The following is a 9992-nucleotide window of genomic DNA, read 5'->3' as shown; positions in this document are numbered from 1 at the left end:
TTGGTTTTCCCCAAGGATCTATTCTTGGATCCTCCTATTTCTCATCTACATGCTGCCACTAGGCGACATCATCCAAAAGCACCGTGTTAGTTTGCACATGTACACTGACAACGCCCAGCTCTACCTCCCCACCATCCCTCACCATTCCTCCACTGTTACTAAATTATCAAACTGCTTATCCGACATCCAGTAATGGATGAGCAGAAATTTTGTCGAATTAAAAACTGGGAAAACCAAAGCCGTTGCCTTTGGTCACCACTAAAAATTCCATTCCCTAACAACCACGTACGTCCCTCTCCCTGAGACTGAACCACACTCTTCACAATCTTGGTGTCATATTTGATCCCAAGATGTTTCCAACCACATATCCACACCATTGTTAATACCAGATATTTCCACCTCCATAATGTCACCCATCTCCACCCCACCCCAGCTCATCTACTGCTGAAATTTTCCTCATACCCATGCCTTGACTATTCTAATACATTCCTGGCCAGCCTCTCACATTCACCCTGCCCCCACCCCCGAACAACCTGGAAACGAGATCATTCAAAACTCTGCTGCACATGTGCCTTCTTACTCTAAACGGAGAGGAGATGGTGGCACAGTGATAACATCACTGAACTAGTATGCCAGAGGCTGTGGCTTATGATCTGGGAACATGGGTTCAATTCCCACATTCCCCACAAATCTTCTGCAGACATTTTAAGCAATAAGTTTCCAAATAGCATTTATACATAAACACAGTGACCTGAATCAGACAGAAAATGTTTCTGTCTTTGTGTGGAAGTTTGTATCAATAATGGTGCCATGAAACTATTGTTGATTGTTGTAAAATCCCCTCTGGTTCACTAATGTCCTTTAGGGGAGGAAATATGCCAAACAAATGGTACAAATTTGAACAGAGTGCAGGAACAGAGTGACCTGGGAGTGTATGGACACAAATCTTTGAAGGTAGCAGGAAAAGTTGATCAAACTGTTTAAAAAAAACTGATGGGGTCCTCTGTTTATTAATGGAGACATGAAATACAAAAGCAAGGAAGTCACACTGAATCTTTATCAATCACTTTTTATTCCTCAGCTCAAATACTGTGTTCAGTTCTGAGCACCACACTTCAGGAAAGATATCAAGGCCTTGGAAAGAGACCAGAATAGTATCTGGGATGAGAGATTTCTGTGATGTGGAGAGACTGGAGAAGCTGGGATGGTTCTCTTTAGAGCAGGGAAGGTTAAGGAGTGATTTAATAGAGGTGTGGACATTTTTGCCACTTTTATTAAGGAGTTTTCAACAGATAGGGAGAAACTGTTTCCATTAGCAGGATGGTTGCTAACTGTAGAAAACAGATTTAAAATAATTGGCAAAAAATCCAGGCTGGAGATGAGGAGAGATTATTTTACTCAGTGAGTTCTGATGTTCTGGAACACATTGTCTGAATGACTGGTGGAAGCAGATCCAACAGTAACTTTCAAAAGGGATTTGGACTTTTAATTCACAAGGAAAGATTTTCAGGGTTCAGGAGAAAGTTCGGTGGGCTGGGACAGAATGGTAACATTTTCAGAGAGACAGTACAAACATGAGGGGCTGAATGGCCACCTTCTGAACTTTATGATTTGTTTGTTGTGAACCATTATACTGTTATAGAATCACAGGTCTCATCGTAGTACAGCACAGAAGGAGGCCACTCAGCTCATCAACTCTGCACCGGCTCTTTCAAAGAGCAATCCGGTTAACCCCACTCCCCACTCTTTCCCCTTTTCCTTGGATGAGGTTTCAGTTGATCATCTGGCCTGTCAAGACACTAGTGCAGTCACACTGGGGAGAAACTGGGTTAATGTAGGGACAGTGGGAAGGGATCAATTACTCATTTGAGTTAGAAAGTTATCAGCGCATGCACACTGGGGGGACACTGTTCACCTGAATGTGGGAAGGGATTCACTTGGTCATCCAGCCTCCAAACACACCGTAAGTTCAGACTGAAGAGAGAAGGTTTAAATGCTTAGACTGTGACAAGAGCTTTAAAAGCCCGTTCCCATTTTATAGTCTCAGTCTAAGTCAGGCTTCCCAAACTGAGGGTCATAACCTCCGGTGGGATCAGAAGTGAGATTTTGGGCTCGCGAGCTCTGTGGCAGCAATAGCTGCTGTGTAGTTCCAACTGTTTCCTGACATCTGTGAGGCCCTTTAAATCTTCATGGTTTTTTGTTGTTGGGCGCGGCCGAGTGAACGACGTTCTGAGGCCCAATTGCTGCTGCAAAAAAAGCTTGTGAAAAGGTTGATGTTCATTTTTTTCTGGAAAGCCGATTTCTTCAATAATCAGGGTCATAATGTATCAATAATCAGAATACTGTTAGACTAATAATCAGAATCAAATTGCATCAATAATGAGATCCTGTTATATTAATGATCAGAGTCCAATTACTTTAAGATTCAGGACAATGTGTGACATCAAATCGAAACAAGGAGAACTTTCATACTCCTTAACCTTGTGTCTGTCTTCACCATGAGGTGAGTCTGGATAATATTTGCACCAATCTGATCCACATACTGTCGAGGTGCAGCCACTATCTAACACAGCACAGTTGAATGAGTCAGTGACTAACATATTCAACTGGACTGGACCAAAGCTTTTTGTGACCAGAACAATTCCTTCAGAGTGCTTATTATCATCATCTTCAGTCTCAGAGTTCTCTATGTCATACATCATTTCAAGGACCCTGCTTTTCTGCTTTGGGCAGTTTATCACATCATGATATTTTGAGTCAGACCTGGAACACCTGTTAATCGTTCCCTGGTCATTCCTGGGATTCATTCACCTGTTAGTGCTGTTCAATCCATCTCTGCTAAAGATGCTTTCACCCTCTTTCGAAACCTGTCAATGTCCAACTATGCTTTACAGTCATCCAATAGATCATCTTTCTTGTAAATCTCTTCAGGGAGCCCGAATAGAAGATCCAAATCTTCATCAGTCTCCAACTGACTAGCATCCAGCTCACAAAATACTTTGCTTCTCATTTTACTTTTGTTAAGAAGTGACAATGCCAAGTCCAAATCTTGTTTCCTCCTTGGTAGGGACATAACCCGTGTCCACATATCCACTTCATTCTTCCACTAGTTGTATGGCCCAGACTCTGAGTTATCAGACCCTGACAAGTCCCACTTGCTTTCAGCCATTTCTCATAAAAGCTACTAGGATTGTAACTTCTGTGTGAAATTTTATTTTCCTTTGGTTTCCAACCTTCACCATCAGACAATCATTCTCAGTTACCATGTTATAGTCCTGACAGCCTTATGGTGAAGGAAGAAACTGGAGCTAATCTTTGCTTGGTACAGACTTATTCACAGAGTGAAACATTACAGGTATATACCTCGTAACTCCACTCTGTTCTATGTCAGTAAGTGCCTCTTCATATGTGCTCATGTAACCAACCAATCAAAGCCCAAAACCTGCATATACTTAACCCCAAATGATACAATGAACAGCCACAATCAGAGTATCTAAAAGGTCTCTAATTGGTGTGACTGCCGTGGTGTTTCAGGAAGTTGGATGACTCAGTGAATCCCTTCCCACACATGGAGCAGATGAATGGTGTCTCTCCCCAGTGTGAACTCGCTGATGCTTCCCCAGGCTGGATGCATCAGCGAATCCCTTCCCACACTCAGTGCAGATGAATGGCCTCTCCCCAGTGTGAACGTGTCGGTGTGTCCGCAGGCTGGATGACTCAGTGAATCCTTTCCCACACACAGAGCAGTTGAACGGCCTCTCTCCAGTGTGAACCCGCCGGTGCTTCCACAGGCTTGAGGAATCAGTAAATCCCTTCCCACACTCAGTGCAGGCGAATGGCCTCTCTCCAGTGTGAACTCGCTGGTGTGTCAGCAGACTGGTTGACCGAGCAAATCTTTTCCCACACACAGAACAGGGAAATGGCCTCTCTCCAGTGTGAACTGCCTGGTGTCTCAGCAGAGTTGATAACTGAGTGAATCCCTTCCCACAAACGGAGCAGGTGAATGACCTCTCCCCAGTGTGAACTGCCCGGTGGTTCTGCAGGGTGGATGATTCACTGAATCCCTTCCCACACACAGAGCAGGTGAATGGCCTCTCCCCGGTGTGAACTCGTTGATGCGTCAGCAGGTGGGATGACCGAGTGAATCCCTTCCCACACACGGAGCAGGTGAATGGCCTCTCCCCAGTGTGAACTCTCTGGTGCTTCTGCAGGGCGGATGAATCTCTGAATCCCTTCTCACACTCAGAGCAGCTGAACAGCTTCTCCCTGGTGTGTATTCGTTGATGTCTCCGCAGGTTGGATGAAAGAGTGAATCCCCTTCCACACACGGAGCAGGTGAATGTCTTCCCCCCAATGTGAACTCGCTGGTGTCTCCGGAGACTGGATGAATCCCCAAATCCCTTCCCACACTCAAAGCAGGTGAAGGGTCTCTCTCCAGTGTGAATCCGTCTGTGTGTTAGAAGTCGGGATGAATCAGTGAATCCTTTCCCACACTCAGAGCAGGTGAACGGCCTCTCCCCAGTGTGAATTCTCTGGTGTGTCAGCAGGTTGGATAACTGAGTGAATCCCTTCCCACAATCAGGGCAGGTGAACGGCCTCTCCCCAGTGTGGCTGCGTCGATGAATCTCCAGCTCTGATGGGGCTTTGAATCCCTTCCCACAGTCCCTGCATTTCCACGGTTTCTCCCTGGTGCAGGTTGCCTTTTGTCCCTCCAGTTTTGATGATCAGTTAAAGCCTCGTCCTCAAACAGAACACATGTACAGTCTTTCATCACTGTGAATGATGTGATGTTTTTACAGGCTGTGTAACCTGAACACTTTCACTCGGGTGTGTGTATCTCGGTGCTTTTCCAGTCAGTGACATTTCAATTTTTTGAACCAGACAGCACAGACAAACATTTCTCCGTCTAGATTCAAAGGCCGATGATATTTACATTGCGACTAATCGAGTGACTCTGTCAGATCTTAATGTGATGTTTGTTTTGAGATTTCTGTCCTTCAATCCTCCCCTTCCAATATCCTGAAAAAGGAGTTTACAAGAGTCAACACAGTCATTACAGGATAGAATTTCAAAACAGACAATTCTAGTTTCTATGAAACAAATTTTCTTCTCTCATTCCTGAAAGGTTATAAGTCTCATTCTGCTGTCCCTAATATACACCCTCCCAGTTCTCCTGAAGGTGCCAGTTCATGCTGATTAATAGATCCATGCTCACTGCTTCCTATCCAGGACACAGAACTCTGAAAATCTTCATGTGGGCTGTTCACCTATGTACAGTACTATATTACTTGATTAGAGATAAAAGGGGGATGTGAGGAATAACTTCATTTGGACAGCAAGTGATCATAAGCTGGAACACACCATATGAGGATGGTGGAAGAGGAAATCATTGATGATTTCAAAATGAAACTGGATCGGCAGTTGAAGGAAATAAACGCAGGGTTATGGGCATATAAAGAGGGGAATTGCTCTTCAAATAGTTGGCATGGACTCAAGTTGCCGAATGGACTTCTACTATGCCGTAATGACTCTATGATTGGAAATAAATAGTGTAGCTACAGTACTATATTATGAGACTAGAAATAATAATAAATGTACTTGACTACAGAACCATAAGTAATATATCTGTGTAGCAGATAACAACACTGGACATATCTGGCAGATGAAGTTCAATGCAGAGAACCGTGAGGTGACACACTTTGGTACAAAGAACATGGAGAGACAGTATAAAACAAAGGATACCATTCTAAAGAGTGTGCAGCAGCAGAGAGATCTGGATGTATATGAGCGTAAATCATTAAAGGTGGCAGGACAGGTAGAGAGAACTGTTTCTAAAGCATACAGTATTTTAGGCATCATTAATAGGGACATAGAGTATAAGAGCAGGGAGGCTATATTGAGCTGATATAAGGCACTGGTTCGACCTCAGCTGGAGTACTGTGTGCAGTTCTGGGCGCCACAGTATAGGAAGTATGTGAACGTATTAGAGAAAGTGCAGAAGATATTTACAAGAATGATTCCAGGGATGAGACACTTCAGCTATGAGGAAAGATTGGAGAAGTTGGGACTGCTTTCCTTGGAGAGGAGAAGGGTCAGAGGAGACTTGATAGAAGTTTTCAAAATCATGAGGGAGCTGGACAGAGTAGATAGGAAGAAACTGTTCCCGCTCGTAAAGGGGTCAAGAATCAGAGTGCACAGTTTTAAAGTGTTTTGCAAAAGAAGCAAATGCGAAGTGAGAAAAAACTTTTTCACACAGCGAGTAGTTAGGCTTTGGAATGCACTGCCTGGAAGTGTGGTGGAGGCAGGTTCAATTGAGGCATTGGATGATTATTTAAACAGAAACAATCTGCAGAGTTACGGGGAAAAGGCAGGAGATCGGCACGAAGTTAAAATGCTCAGAGAGCCGGTGCAGACATGATGGGCCGAATGTCCTCCTCAACGCTTCACTCACAGCTTCACTGCTCTATTACTGAAATGTTCCCTTTTCTCCTGAAAACCTCAGCCTCCCAAACCCTACCCGTTTCTCTTCTTTTTCTCTTCAACACAAACAGACTCTTTTACTCACAGATCTTCGACACAGATTTAATCCCTGTGAATCTCCATCTTCATTGCCACAAAGCCCACCTTCTGATTGGCTGGAGGATTAATGTCCTTCCGGTCCTCCAGAGCTCCCCATTGGCCGAGGTCAACGTTGGCTCGAGACAGGGAGAACAATGGGTGGGGGCGGGGCTACCGTGTCGGCGAGTCTGGCGCGGATTGGAACAAGAGGACGTCACCGCGGGGCAGGATGATTCCTATTGGATGATTCAGGCAGCATGTCATTGTGGACTTCACAATGACTTATGGGATGTTCACAGTGCACAGTCTCCCATTGGGAGGAATAGCACTGGTGACAGAAGCAAGATACTGCGGATTAGACAATAGCACAGCGCGTCTGGAGGTCAAAGTCTCCCCCGCCTCCATGTGGTCTCGGGTTCCGCTTCCTCATTGGCTTCATACAAGAGATTGGCCAATAGGAATAACTGGAGGAACGGAAAGGCGCTGATGTTCCAACCAATCAGAGCGCGGAGTTTGTGCTAACGGCCCCATTGTTTGTAGCGGAAACAAAAATTAAAAAAATACCTGGAAAAACTCAGCAGGTGTGGCAACATCGGCGGATAAGAGCACAGTTGACGTTTCGAGTCCTCATGACCCTTCAACAGAATTAAGTAAAACAGGAGAGGGGTGAAATATAAGCTGGTTTGGGGGGGGGGGTGGTGGGGGTGGTTGTTGGGACAAGCAAGCAGTGATAGGAGGAGGTAACCATAAGATGTCACAGACAAAAGAACAAAGAGGTGTTGAAGGTGGTGATATTATCTAAAAGAATGGGCTAATTAAGAGGACAAGCAAGGTACAGATAGCTCTAGTGGGGGTGGGGTGAAATAAGACTAAAAGGGCATAAAAGGTATAGATTTAAAAATAATGGAAATAGGTGGGAAAAAAATCTATATAAATTATTGGAAAAAACAAAAAGGAGGGGGAAGAAACGGAAAGGGGGTGGGGATGGAGGAGGGAGTTCAGGATCTAAAATTGTTGAACTCAATATTCAGTCCGGAAAGCTGTAAAGTGCCTAGTCGGAAGATGAGGTGCTGTTCCTCCAGTTTGCGTTGAGCTTCACTGGAACAATGCAGCAAGCCAAGGACAGACATGTGGGCAAGAGAGCAGGGTGGAGTGTTAAAATAGCAAGCGACAGGAAGGTCTCTTCACCATCCAAGGGCCCAAACACTCCTTTCAAGTGAAGCAGCATTTCACTGGCACTTCCTACAACTTATTCTACTGCATTCGTTGCTCCCAATGCGGTTTTCTCTACATTGGAGAGACCAAACGCAGACTGGGTGACCGCTTTGCAGAACACCTTCGGTCTGTCTGCAAGCATCACCCAGACCTCCCTGTCACTTGCCATTTTAACACTCCACCCTGCTGTCTTGCCCACATGTCTGTCCTTGGCTTGCTGCATTGTTCCAGTGAAGCTCAACGCAAACTGGAGGAACAGCACCTCATCTTCCGACTAGGCACTTTACAGCCTTCCGGACTGACAGACCTGCTGAGTTTTTCCAGGTATTTTTTATTTTTTGTTTTGGATTTCCAGCATCCACAGTTTTTTGTTTTTATTGTCTGAAGCGGAAGCTGGACAATGAGCTTCTCACCCACTTAAACTGCCTCTTCGGTTCCACGTGTGAGTAAAACACTTTCTTTCCACCCACTTTTCTAATTCTGGGTTTAAATTGTTGACTTGCAGGGACAGATGGGAAAGGAAGCGAATCCAGGGAGGGTGCAGACTCTGGAAAGGTTGGCCGAGGTCTCTCTCTTTCTCTCTCTGAAAGACATTGATATCTTTTGCTCTCTCAGCTTGACACATTTATTTGCCTGCCTAAGAAGGCCTCCTTCCTAATGTTCACATTTCAAGAGGATGGCTGACATTTAAGGGGACAGTAAATTAATATAGGCCAGAGATAAGTCTAATGTTGTTATAAGGTACATATCAGAAATATTATTTATGGTTCTGCAATAAAGTATATTTATACTTATTTCTACTTGTTTTAATATATTATTGTATATATTTACAATCATAGACTTATCATGACACAGAAGGAGATCATTCAGCAACTCAAGTCCATGTCAACTCTCTGTAGAGCAATCCAGGCAATCCCATTCCCCCTCTATATCCCTGTTCCTGTGTAAGTTTATTTCCTTCAAGTGCCCATCCAGTTTCATTTTGAAATAATTCATCTCTGCTTCAACCATCCTTATAGGCAGAGATGCAGATTAAGACCTCTCACTGCTGACATAAAGTTCTTCCTCACATCCGCCTTCCACTGTATCTCTAATTAAGAAGTACTGCATATCACACATTTTTCATCTAGTTTCATGCATGTCTATCACATATATACACATAAAGATTTTTCGGTCCCTGTGTCCAGAACATGAAGCTATGACAATGGACCTGTCGATTAGCATGAGTCGCTGCTTCGGAAGAGTAGTTAGGGTGACTATTATGTACAACAAAGAAAGAATAGAGTTACTTTTGGGGAATGAGAGAGGAAAGAATGATCCATAGAAACTAGAATTGTCTTTTTTGAACTTCTATCCTATACTGACAGTGATGAATCTTATAAAAGCAAAATACTGTGGATACTGGAAATCTGAAGTAAAAATGGAAAATTCTGGAAAAACTCAGCAGGTCTGACAGCACCTGAGAGATCAGAGTTAACGTTTCAAGTCTGTATGAGTAATATGGAAAGATTAACTCTGCTTCTCTCTCCACAGATGCTCTCAGACATTGAGTTTTTCCAGGATTTTGTTATTTTACATTGATGAATTTTGTAAACTCCCTTTACATGGTTTTAGAAGGGGAGATTTTGCAGACAGAAATCTCAAACCAAACATCACATCAAGATCTGACAGAGTCACTTGATTTATTGGGGCCTGAAAAAACATCACACCCTTTACAGTGGGGAGAGACTGTACACGTGTTCTGTGTGAGGATGGGGCTTAAACTGATTGTTGAATATGGAAGGAAACAAGGACACTGGCACCATAGAGAAACCGTGGAAATGTGGGGACTGTGAGAAGGGATTCAGATCCACATCAGAGCTAGAGATTCATCGATGCAGTTACAATGGGGAGAGGCCATTCACCTGCTCTGAGTGTGGGAAGGGATTCAGTAATTCATCCAACTTATTGAAACGCAAAGGTGTTCACACCGGCAAGAGACCATTCACCTGCCCTGACTGTGGGAAGGGATTTAGATCCCTATCTAAGGTGGAGATTCATCGACGCAGTCACACTGGGGAGAGGCCGTTCACCTGCTGTGAGTGTGGGAAGGGATTCACTCATTCATCCAACCTCCTGACACACAAGCAAGTTCACACCGGGGAAAGGCCATTCTCCTGTTCTGAATTTGGGAAGGGATTCAGTGATTCATCCACCTTGCGGAAGCATCAGTGAGTTCA

General features: G+C 44.2%; 1 pseudogene; it reads right to left on the bottom strand.

Moving 5' to 3' along the window:
• Nucleotides 1-1077: 1077 nt before the first annotated feature.
• LOC121270315 lies at nt 1078-4724 on the bottom strand (annotated as a pseudogene).
• Between the last annotated feature and the right edge of the window lie 5268 nt (nt 4725-9992).

The sequence above is a fragment of the Carcharodon carcharias genome, chromosome 27 (genome assembly GCF_017639515.1).
Source record: "Carcharodon carcharias isolate sCarCar2 chromosome 27, sCarCar2.pri, whole genome shotgun sequence".
NCBI lineage: Eukaryota > Metazoa > Chordata > Chondrichthyes > Lamniformes > Lamnidae > Carcharodon > Carcharodon carcharias.
Note: the sequence above shows the minus strand (reverse complement) of the source record. Positions and strands in the feature narration are given on the sequence as shown.